Source organism: Erinaceus europaeus, chromosome 8 (genome assembly GCF_950295315.1).
Source record: "Erinaceus europaeus chromosome 8, mEriEur2.1, whole genome shotgun sequence".
Lineage (NCBI taxonomy): Eukaryota > Metazoa > Chordata > Mammalia > Eulipotyphla > Erinaceidae > Erinaceus > Erinaceus europaeus.
The window spans coordinates 106,618,856-106,630,925 of NC_080169.1; positions in this window are offsets into that span (position 1 = coordinate 106,618,856).

The window sequence follows — 12,070 nt, forward strand, 5'->3', positions numbered from 1 at the left end:
TAGAGTATTTTTATGCTTAAATCTTTAATGTATCTAAATAGTATTAGTGAGTAGTATGAAGTAGGAATCAAAATATTATTCCCTCCTAAATGGGTAATGAATAATCTTACCAAATTGTTACACAGATATCTTATTTCCCTGACAAAATGCAAATTTTACAACATAAATTCTTCCTACATTCATGAATCTATTTTAAGCTTAGCATTCTGTTCTTTTTTATTTGTTTGTTTTCCAGTTCCAATATCACTTTGTTGGAGAAATGATGACTTAGTGAATTTTTTGTTGTCATAGAGTACACTTCCACATTTCTCCAAAGTAGGTATCAGTGCCTTTTACCCTCAACTGAACCATCATCTTATTAGTCCACCACAGGGACTTAAGTCCCCAACCTCCCCTTAGTACCATTCTCTTCTACCTTCTGACTCCATGAATTTGCTGCAGTAGATTGTAGTCCACTGAATATTCTTTCTGTTCCGTCCTTATGATTAAAAATGATATTTGGATAAATTATTCATTTAGAATAGTAATCAAAGGTCATCACTATCATTAATAAATGAGGGATGGATTAAGATTGAAATCAAAACACTCTGTATTGACATTTTTTCTGTCATGTCTATGTCTTTTTAATTATTTGGAGTAGAAAGTATAAGATATAATATTTATAAGTTTCTCAACTTTTTGAACTGGTTTCAACTCTAAGCAATTAAGTCATGTGTGAATTAAATTTCATTTTCTAACTGTCTTGCTTTAACATCACTTTGAATAAATGCTGTTTTCATTTAACTTCTTTCTCCATCTCTCTCTCTCCCTCTCTCTCTTTCTTTCTCCCTTTGGTTCTTTATTTCTTTCATCAGAGCACTGTTCAGCTCTGGCTTATGGTAGTGCTGAGGACTGAATTTAGGATTTCATAGCCTCAGGCATGAAAGTCTCCTTATATAACCAGTATGTATCTCCCCTCATTTCTTGACAACTGCTTTCATCAAGCACACAAAAGGCATGAAATAATTTTAATAAATTCATAAACGTAATTATAAAGACCATATGGAAATGTAGACTTTGAGAAATATTTATTTATAAACTTCAAATTGCTTGTACACTGATGGCTACTTATGATAGTATATCTCTTTCTTTTAAGAAAAAATTTCAAGGGGCCGGGTGGTGGTGCATCTGGTTGAATGTGCATATTAATAGTGCACAAGGACCCAGGTTTGAGCCTCTGGACCCCACCTGCAGGGGGAAAACTTTGCGAGTGGTGAAGCAAGTTTGCAGGTCTCTCTCTCTTTCTTCTCCACTTCCCCATCTCTGCTCAATTCCTGGCTGTCTCTATCCAATAAATAAATAAAGATAATTTTAAAAGGTAAAAAAGAAAACATTTCAAATTGTATTAAAATGTTCTTCATAACGCCTATCAGGATGCAAGAACTTGGCAACAGAGCTTGGTGTAAGAAAGTTTGTTCTAATGATTATAGACTTGTTTAACTTGCTAAGGCAATTTCCATCTCCAAATTTTAACAGGTTTTTTTTTTTTTAATTTAGTGAACCAACAGGCAGGAGATATCTATTCATTTATTAGCTGGGGACAACTTAACTTCTTTTGGAGGCTAATTTTGCAACATGGTTTCTTCAAAGCAGCAAAATGACTTCCATAAGTCATTTAGCAACAAGTAGTGTGACACATTAGAACCTGACAGCTTTCTTGAATCTAATGTCAAAAGGGTATATTAGTCCATTTTGGTGAGAGTGAATGGTGTCTGGTGACCTGAATCAGAATACTAACCTTTAATCATAGAAATTAGTCTCACTTTAATGACCATCTTTGCTGATTCCAGCATAAATAGACTGTGTGTGGCTGTGTTCTTTCATCTTTGTTTCTGAGACTTTCATTTTTTTAACTTTTCAACTTCAATATCACTTGAAAGATTGATTTACACAAGTGTTGTCACAGGGGTACATTTCTGCATTTCCTCAAGATAAATACCAGTATACTTTCAGCCTTCACCAAACCGTTCTCCTCCTCCACCATAGGGCAGTAGTTCCCAAACTACCTCACTAGACCTTCCCCTTTCCCCTTTGGAGTCCCCACATCTACTGCCAGGCTAGCGTGGGGGTGCCTTCTTCCCAGGCGCATACTCTCTGGGTTGGAGAGAACTCAACCAGAGCCAGCCTGGGCTGCTGCTTATTCAGCTTTTATAGGATAAGAACCAGAAGTGGCAAGTTGGAAAAGGAAATGGCTAGGAAAGGGGGTGGAGAAAAGGAAAAAGCAAGAAAAGGTAGAAATAGAAACTGTTGGGAAGGTTTTAATAGGTAGTGGGATTAATGTTACCCTGCAGGCAGGGTGGGTCTCGAGGTAGAAAGAAGATAGATCAAAGGTATGGAATTGGGTGGGGATCTTTCAGGCAAAACAATGATTATGTAAATAGGCCATAGTATCAGGAATTCAGGGGAGCTGGCTTAATGCCCGACAATCTACTGTGATTAAATCACAGTCTTTTGAGGCTTCACCCTGTCTTATCCCTTACAATTTCTCTTAGCCTATGTTGACTTTAACTCAAGTATACTGCTTGATATTATAGTAAACTATACATGGAAAATTATATGAAGTTCTCACTTGTGAAAGAAAGCTCATTCAATTTCAATATTCTGTCTTTATGAAGATCTCATTGTGGAAGTCCTCTCTCTAGACACTGTTATAAAAAGGACTGGAAGATCTTACATGATTCTTAGAGATAAGATCCCAGTGTCCATTGAAGCAGTCAATTTGCTTTATTACTTTCCAGCTATTGTACTTGATTTGAAAATCCTTCATTTGGTTTAATCACCTACATAATAAATAATAAAAGATACTTGATACATGTTTTAACTCTAAGTGAGTTGATTACTTACAAGATATAAATATGTGAGCTCTCCCAAGGAACTGAGAGAACCATAAGTGTAATATACACATCTGATAGCAGAGTCTGACAATTAGTAATCACTGAATATGTGTACAATGAGTAAGCTAGTTCTAGATTTTTTTTAAAGAAAAGAATTCGATTTTTTTTCCCTACAAACATTACTAATTGCTTTATTCCAAGTGTCTGCTCTGAGAGAAATGATGTTGAAGCCTGCTATGAAACTGACCTTATGAGCCAGAATACTTTGAACCTACATTTATTAAATACATAAATTCAAGACTTATTTGGTTATTTTTAAATAAAAATCCTTATGTATGAACTTAATCATTCATATTTGGTTTTCCATATGGACCAGTAAATAGAAACTATACTTTTCCTTCTTTTCTTTTTCTTTTTTTAATCACTACCAGAATTATTACTGGACCTCAATGCCTGCATGTTGACTCAACCATTCCCAGAGGCCATTTTTTCCTTTTTTCTTTCTTTCTGGAAGATGGTGAAAAATAGATGGTGTGAAGAGAGACAGAGAAGAGAGACAGCACTTCTCTACCACTCATGAACCTTTCCCTCTGCTCCTGGGGACTAGGTCTTGAGCCCTGGGTCCTTAAGCATAGTAACATGTGCTTATTGGGTAAGCCACCACCTTACCCTCTACTCCTGGCAAACGCTAGAAGAAGAAGAACCCTCTACTCCCTTCTCTAACATAGGGTAACATGAGAATGACTCCCTCTAGAGTTGTGCAGTGCACAGTATTGTCCTGCAACCCCAGCTTCCATTTTCTGTCTATATTTGTCTAATCAGCAAGAGTCACCTAGCTCTGGCTACCTTGCTAGCTGCCCAATGACTTGTAAATATTACCTGAATCTCTGGGTCCCTTGAAGTTCCTTGAAGTCTTCATTCTATATGCTGAAAAGACTAATAATACTAGAGGTTTCTAGCAGTTTCCACATCTAATTTCTCATCAGGGCTTTTCTCAAGAGAACTCAAATTATCTCCTCTGTGACTATTTTTAAAATGAGGCATGCAGTCAAGCTGCTTTTGAATAGCAACAGAAGATGGTATCTCATTCACACAAGAAAGGATTCTGTCAATGAGGCATGACCATCTACTGCTTTTAAGATTTAATTACTTAATTTGAAAGAGAGAGAGAGAGAGAGAGAGAGAGAGAGAGAGAGAGAGACACCAAGTCCAGAGAGCACCACTCCCTCATATATAGTGCTGTGAATCAGATCTGGAATCACCAGAGTGCAAATCGTGTGTTCTGCCAACTGAATACCTCCCTAACTTCATAAACTTCTCAATCTCTCTCTCTCTCTCTCTCTTCTCTCTCTCTTCTCTTTCTTCTCTCTCTTCTCTCTCTTTTCTCTCTCTCTCTTTCTCTTTTTCTTAGATAGAGAGAAGGAGGAAGGAGAGGGAGAGGGTGAGGAACCACAGTGCCAAAGCATCCTTCAGTGTGGTGGGGTCTGGGCTTGAATCTGGTCACACACATGGTACAATATCCAAGTGAGCTATTTTGCCAGCCCCACATAAATTTCTATTTGAAGAACAGATGGTGCACACCTGGAGGCAAACTCATGGCACAGACTGAACAGTCTATCAAGCATAGTCTACATTTACCCACCTAGAAAATGTATGGTACTATTTTCCACATGTTCATGCTTTTGAGTAATGCTGGCTTTCAGATTGTGTCTGTTCTTTCTTAAATCTATGCTAGACTCTCAAATTCTTAGATCTGAAAACCCTTCATGATTTTATGTCTAACTCTTTCATTTTGAACCATCTTGTTGAATTGAATATAGACATAAATTCAAGTCAACATTATTATACCACATTTGTACATTATGTGATATATAACCATTTAAATCATGGTAATCATGAATAAACAAAAACTAATTCACAGTTAAACTTAAATGAACTGACCATTTGGAATGAATCCAAATACACATGTAAACACATGATACTGCCTTATCTTTTCTTTAAAGTATTCATAGCATCTAGTGTGTGTGTGAATGAGTGATTGAGTGAATGTGCAGTTCTAAGACTGTGAAGGTGGGGAGGATACTGGCCACTACCCATTAGACTGGCAGAAATGGCGAGTATATTAAACAATTTCCTGCTACAAGTAGAATTCAGCTTTTTTTTTTTTTTACCTCCAGTCTATTTTCTTTTGTGAAACAACTTCTTATCAGAATTATTTATTTTTTCTCAAAGGGATGCTGGGAAGGAGACTGCCTTTACTGCCACTCTCATGTTGACATGAGTGAGAAAACTGAGTTCACATAGAACTTGACATTCTTTTTCTGGAATTAGATACTTAAAATAACCCACTAAATCCTGACAGTTCTGCCACTCAGCTCAATACCCTCCTCTGCTCCCTTCTATCCCAACCCTAGAATCTTTCACACAGATAGAACTGATCTTATGTGGAACTTCCCCAAATCAAAGGCTGTGTAAAAAGCCCCTCTAGGTCACTGGAGAAGGTCCCTGTGAACGCAGGGATTCTATGTATCTTTCTGCTGGATGGCTTGTAAATATACCTTGTTAGCGTATTGTTACCCTCACACAGATATGCTGCAGGCCCATCATGTTCCTGTCATGATATGCTCAGAGCCAACTAGACCCTCCAGAAAGCATATGCCAGTCACAGTGAAGCTCCAAGTGGGGGCCTAGGTGGTCACATACCCTGTTAAGCACACGTAGTACTATGTACAAGGACCTGCACAATGATCTGGGTTTGAGCTCCCTCTCCCCACCTGCAGAGAGACACCTGAAGCATTCGGTCTGTAGGTGTCTCTCTTTCTCTCTCCCTGTCTTCCCCTCCTGTCTTCATATCTCCCTGACCTGTCAAATAAAAGAAAAAAAGGGGTGGGGGATGGCTGTCAGGAGAGGTGAATTCATACTGATGGCTGGCACCAAGCTCCAGAAATAACCATGGAGGCAAAAAGAAGAAGAAAAAGATGAACAGGAGGAGGAGGAAGAAGAGTGGGAGGGGAAGGAGGAGGAGAAGAAAAGGAAGAGGAAGAGGAGGAAGAGGAAGAAGAAGAAGGAGAAGGAGAAGGAGAAGGAGAAGGAGGAGAAGGAGAAGGAGAAGGGGAAGGGGAAGGAGAAGGGGAAGGGGAAGGGGAAGGGGATGGGGAAGGGGAAGGGGGAGATGAAAATAAGAAAAGAGCAAGAAAAGAAGTCAAAGTGATGGTGGACCTGGATAAGTAAGGAGCCAACTGTAACAGAGTACTGGAAGCTTGCCTTAGCATTTGCCATGATGAGTACTAAACAGATCTGGGTCAATGGGAAGGTTTTCTGGAGGAAGGTCAGGGAAGGGTGACTGGCCACTGAGGTAAATAGAGTGTAAGGTAGTCAAGGCAGTATGTGTGAACACCTAAGAGCAAGAGGGAAATGAAAAATAGTCCTGACTGGCAAGAATACAGTAGGGAGAAAGAGAGAGAGGGAAAGTGTATATGCCAAAAGGGGGAGGGGAGATGAATAAGATGCTACTGGAAAGATGAGTAGGAGCTAGATTATTAAGTGCTGACTTTGCTAGGTTTGTTTTTGTTTTCAGATGACTAAACTTTATCCGTGAATCATCCATTCACTTGCTCGTTCATTCACTCACTGGATTTTGTAGGGCGAGTATTATTTACTAGGAACAAAGTACTGAGGATAAAGCAACAAATAAAATGACTACTATGTCCCCCAAGTATTTTCTTTCTGGGGACCAGGAAGAGAGACCAGCATTAGAGCAGAGGATGAGTGTTGCTCTGGTCTTTCTGCAATAAAAACTAGCAAATCTAAAAAGAAGGAGGAGGAGGAGGAGGAGATGGAGGAGGAGGAGGAGGAGGAGGAGGAGGAGGAGGAGAAGGAGGAGAAGAAGAAGAAGAAGAAGAAGAAGAAGAAGAAGAAGAAGAAGAAGAAGAAGAAGAAGAAGAAGAAGAAGAAGAAGAAGAAGGGAGGAGAGGGGGGAGAGGGAGAAGGAGAAAGAGGAGAAGAAAATAAAAAAGGAAGAAAAGGAAAGAAGGAATGGAAGACCTTGATTTTTAAAAGAACTGTTCATTTTATGAGAGGGTTGAGGGAAGTCAGTGAGCAAGTAACCAAACAGAACTATGAATTCAATTATGAATTATGTGTAAATATGCCAAGTGATGATAAGTGCCAAGATAGATAACTAAGGGTGGGGAAAAAGCATGTCACAGGATGGTTCTCATTTTAGCCCAACTCTATGAGGTCTTTTGATAAAGGAGAATTCTGGGGAGACCCACACTGCATGGGAGAGCCAAGTAGATATCTTCAGGGAGAGGAACAACACTCCTACCTGTTATGTTGCAAGAGTTGCCTAAGCTCTTTCTAACTGACTGGGAGAGAGAATGGCGATGACAGAAAATGAAGTTAGAGAAGGATAAAAGCACAAAGAGACAGGCTGTAATTTTTTAATTTCTTTATTGGGGGATTAATAGTTTACAGCCAACAATAAAATACAATAGTTTGTACATGTATAACATTTCCACATAACAATACAACCCCAGCTAGGTCCTCTTCTGCCATCATGTTCCAGAATCTGAACCCTCCCCCCAACCCCAGAGTCTTTTACTTCGGTGCAGTGCACCAACTCCAGTACAAATTCTTCTTAGTGTTTTCCCTTCTGATCTTGGTTTTCAACTTCTGCCTGTTAGTGAGATCATCCCATATTGATCCTTTTGTTTCTGACTTATCTCACTTAACATGATATCTTCAAGCCCCACCCATGATGGGGTAGAAAAGATGAAGTCACCATTTTTAATGGCTGAGTAGTATTCCACTGTGTATATATATTCCATTGTGTATATTACTCAGCCACTCATCTGCTATTGGACACCTGGACTGCTTCCAGGTTTTGGCTACTCCAAATTGTGCTGCTATGAAATTTGATGAGTGTGTTTTATTCCTTACATTATATCCCCAGGAGAGGAATTTCAGGGTCCAAGGGTATTTGTAGTCTTCTGAGAGTTCTCCTGACTTCTCTCTACAGAGGCTGGACCAATTTACATTCCAACCAGCAGTGCAAGAGGGTTTCTTTGGAGAGATATGTTGGATTTTTATTTATTTATTTATTTATTTATTTATCCACAGTGTAGTAAGAAATCACAGGAAAGTCTTCAGTAAGGTGGTAGCTAGAGCCCATTTGTATTGTTCTGACTGCCAAAGAATGGATTGAAGTTTGGGGTTCAGATTGGGAAGTTAGAGCAGGCAGAGATTAATTTATTGCACAAGACTAGCTGAGTACCAGTGGCAAACTAAACAGAGATGTGGGATATGTTACAAGTCCAAAGTAGAAAAGCAAGGAAATCAAAGGATGTTAAGGGAACAGACAGACTATGGTTCCAAAATCTCTCTACCAGATATGAACTATATTCCCTATTATTTCTTTTAAGCTGAAAGAATGCAAGACTCTTTTAAAGCAAGGGTTATCTTTAATGTCTTCTCATCAAAGTAAAGTACTGAGTGAGAAAAATTAAAAGCAAAATGATGTGTAACCCAATCCCACTTACACAAAGAGGGAAGAGAGAAGACATGGGATTCCAAAGATGCACATAAACAGAGGGACATCAGAAGATGTTATGAAAACAACAATAAGCTTTATTTTTGTTTCTCCCCACCCCCTGCTCCTGCCCCAGCCCAGTCTTCCAAAAGACATCTTATTCCAATACTTAAGAAAAACTTCACTGTTTTCCTTTCTGTGTATAGTGGAATTTCACCAATTTCACTGGAATGACAAGTATCAGGGGGAAAAAACTCTGTGGCTGCTGAAAACACTGCTTTTTAGTTGATCAAGAATCAAATTCCCACAGGGGAGAAAGAAAACTTGCCATGGAGTAATTGAAAATTAAAAAAGAAGAAGGAGAAGAAAATAGAAATCAGGACTTGGCTACAGGGGTTTTTAATATCAGTTTATATTGCTGATGATAATCACTAATAGTCATTCACAGTTAAGTGCCTCTTAGCAGTTAATAAAACAAGCTCACATTTCTGAATCTAGCTAATCTTCAGGTCAATTTCCCAATACAGCTATTTACAATGGAGAAAATGAAAGCCCAGAGAGTTTAAATGACTTCCTGTTACTATTTAACTTTTCATCTCTGTTCTTTGAGTGTTTGGAGGGCAGGCCCTTTGTATGTCTTCCCTTCTCAGAAGTGATATTTGTAGTATTTGCCAATGAATTATATGGGAATGGAGAAGAGAATAGTAATCATCATATGTGAGGTATGACAACTGGAACAAAAGTACTATATAAATAATCAAATACATAATAATAAATAAGAATATTTCAGAATGAATACAGTAATGTACCAAATAATATATTAAACCATGGCATATATACATTAGTGTATAAAAACTCACTGAGAGTCAAGATGGCTGTGTGAAGACAGCACGTAGGTTGACTCTCCTCAAAAAAAATTGAGAATCCTGAAAATTCTAAGTGGAAGCAAGATTTCCAGGCTGATACAACTAAGTGACAACAGTGGTTCCTAAGCTACTTCATGTTAAAGAGCATCATACAGAGAGATTACTGTGAGGCTTAGCATATTCCATTGACTTTCTTTGTGATAGTATGTCAAAAGGGTGTTATTTTAACTTTTTTGCATGTAAATATCTACATTTTTCTGTCTCCTAGGTTTGTATTTGCTAAGAATGTAAAACAAAACAACTCACTAACAAACACTACAGATTATTGAACATTCACAGGGTAATACTGATTTGTGTGCTACTAGATTTTTACCCAGTATTGGTCAATCTTGATTTATTGTAGGTAACAGTATTAAATCTAATAATAAAATTGTTTAGTAATGAAGGTTACTTATATATCATCATACAAAAAAAGCCGTGGTGGAGAGACTGAATTTGCCAGAATGTCCCTCAATTGTGAATAAATTGTTTAAAAAATGCTTTCTTCTGATTCTGTTTAGGGGAAGAAACTGTAAGATTGACATTGCTATTTACAAGTACCACAAAAAAACTGATAATAAATTGGTTAATACTTCTGTTTACAACTGATTTTTTTTTAAATTTTTTATTTAAGAAAGGATTAGTGAACAAAAGCATAAGGTAGGAGGGGTACAACTCCACACAATTCCCAACACCCAATCCCCATAACCCACCCCCTCCCATGGTAGCTTTCCCATTCTCTATCCCTCTGGGAGCATGGACCCAGGGTCGTTGAGGGTTGCAGAAGGTAGAAGGTCTGGCTTCTGTAATTGCTTCCCCGCTGAACATGGGCGTTGACTGGTCGGTCCATACCCCCAGTCTGCCTCTCTCTTTCCCTAGTAGGGTGTGACTCTGGGGAAGCTGAGCTCCAGGACATATTGGAGGGGTCTTCAATCCAGGGAAGCCTAGCCAGCATCCTGGTGGCATCTGGAACCTGGTGATTGAAAAGAGAGTTAACATATGAAGCCAAACAATTTGTTGAGCAATCATGGATCCCAAGCTTGGAATAGTGGAGAGGAAGTGTTAGGGAGGTACTCACTGCAAACTCTAGTGTAATCCTGCTTTCAGGTATATATTTTGCAGTAGTTTATGGATACGTGTGCACATATGCTCTCTCTCACAGAAACTGGTGTATATCTAGGTTATGGGACTTTGTTGGAAAGTGAACTACCTGAGATGAAATTAGAGTGTACTATTAAAGGAAAGGTCTCACCCGAGTAATGAAGCTGAAGGGTTGTCATTCCACACGTGAAGTCTCTGGATACATTCTGAGGTGAAGCATGTTGAGGTAGCAATCGTTGCTTTGGTTAGGTTACGATCGGCAGATGCAATGTTATTTGGTTTGGATTGGGAGATGCATACGGGAAAGTGGGCCCTATCCAAGGGTTCCAGGACTGGGGGAAGTAGGGGCTCTATAGTGAAGATGTGAGGTTCCTGCTGTCTTAGGGTTCAAAAAGACAATCAATAGTTAATATTATCATCACATTATTTGTTAATTGGGTTAACTTTGAAAAGTCCCTTTGTTATGGTTTGCTGGACAGTACCCAGTATCTTGTATATAGCTGTGCTATTGGAAGCTTCTAATCTACTTGGTCTAGGCTTTTGAGAGAGTCCGCATATCAAATACATAGCCTATATATTAAAAAGATTCAGTTTGTCTTTTGAGAAACTTTGAGACATACAATTGATTTCCCCCTCTCATATTAATTAGCTCCTGATTTATATGTCTACATTTTGCTAGGAGTGTACATAAACACCATTCCCACCACCAAAGGACTGTGACCCATCCCTCCTGCCCACTCCCACCCCCCACTGGCCCAGGAAGCTACATGCCTATCCCTCACCACTGGGTTTTTACTTTGGTGCCCTACTTACAATTTGATCAGGTCCTGCTTTTAGTTTCCCTTTCAGATCTTCTTAGTCAGCTTCTGTTGATGAGTGGGATCATCCCATACTCATCTTTATCTTTCTGACTTAGTTCACTTAACATAATTCCTTCTAGCTCTGTCCAAGATGGGTCAGAGAAGGTGGGTTCATTGTTCTTGATAGCTGCATAGTATTCCATTGTGTATATATACCACAGCTTTCTCAGCCACTCATCTGGTGTTGGGCACCTGGGTTGCTTCCAGGTTTTAGCTATTATGAATTGTGCTGCTATGAACATAGGAGTACACACCTCTTTTTGGTTGGGTGTTATGGAGTCCTTGGGGTATAACCCCAGGAGAGGAATTATTGGGTCATATGGAAGGTCCATGTCTAGCCTTCTGAGAGTTTTCCAGACTGCTCTCCACAGAGGCTGTACCAATTTACATTCCCACCAGCAATGTAAAAGGGTTCCTCTGTCCCCACATCCTCTCCAGCATTTGTTGCTGCTGTCCTTTTTGATGTATGCCATTCTTACAGGAGTGAGGTGGTATCTTAGTGTTGTCTTGATTTGCATTTCTCTGATAATCAGTGACCTAGAGCAGTTTTTCATATGTTTGTTAGCCTTTTGGATCTCCTCTGTGGTGAATGTTTTGTTCATTTCCTCCGCCCATTTTTGGATGGGGTCATTTGCTTTTTTGGTGCTAAGTTTGCTGAGCTCTTTATATATTTTGGTGATTAGTTTCTTGTCTGATGTCTGGCATGTGAAGATCTTCTCCCATTCTGTGAGGGGTCTCTCTGTTTGTTTAATAGTTTCTTTGGATGTGCAGAAGCTTTTCAATTTGATGTAGTCCCATTGG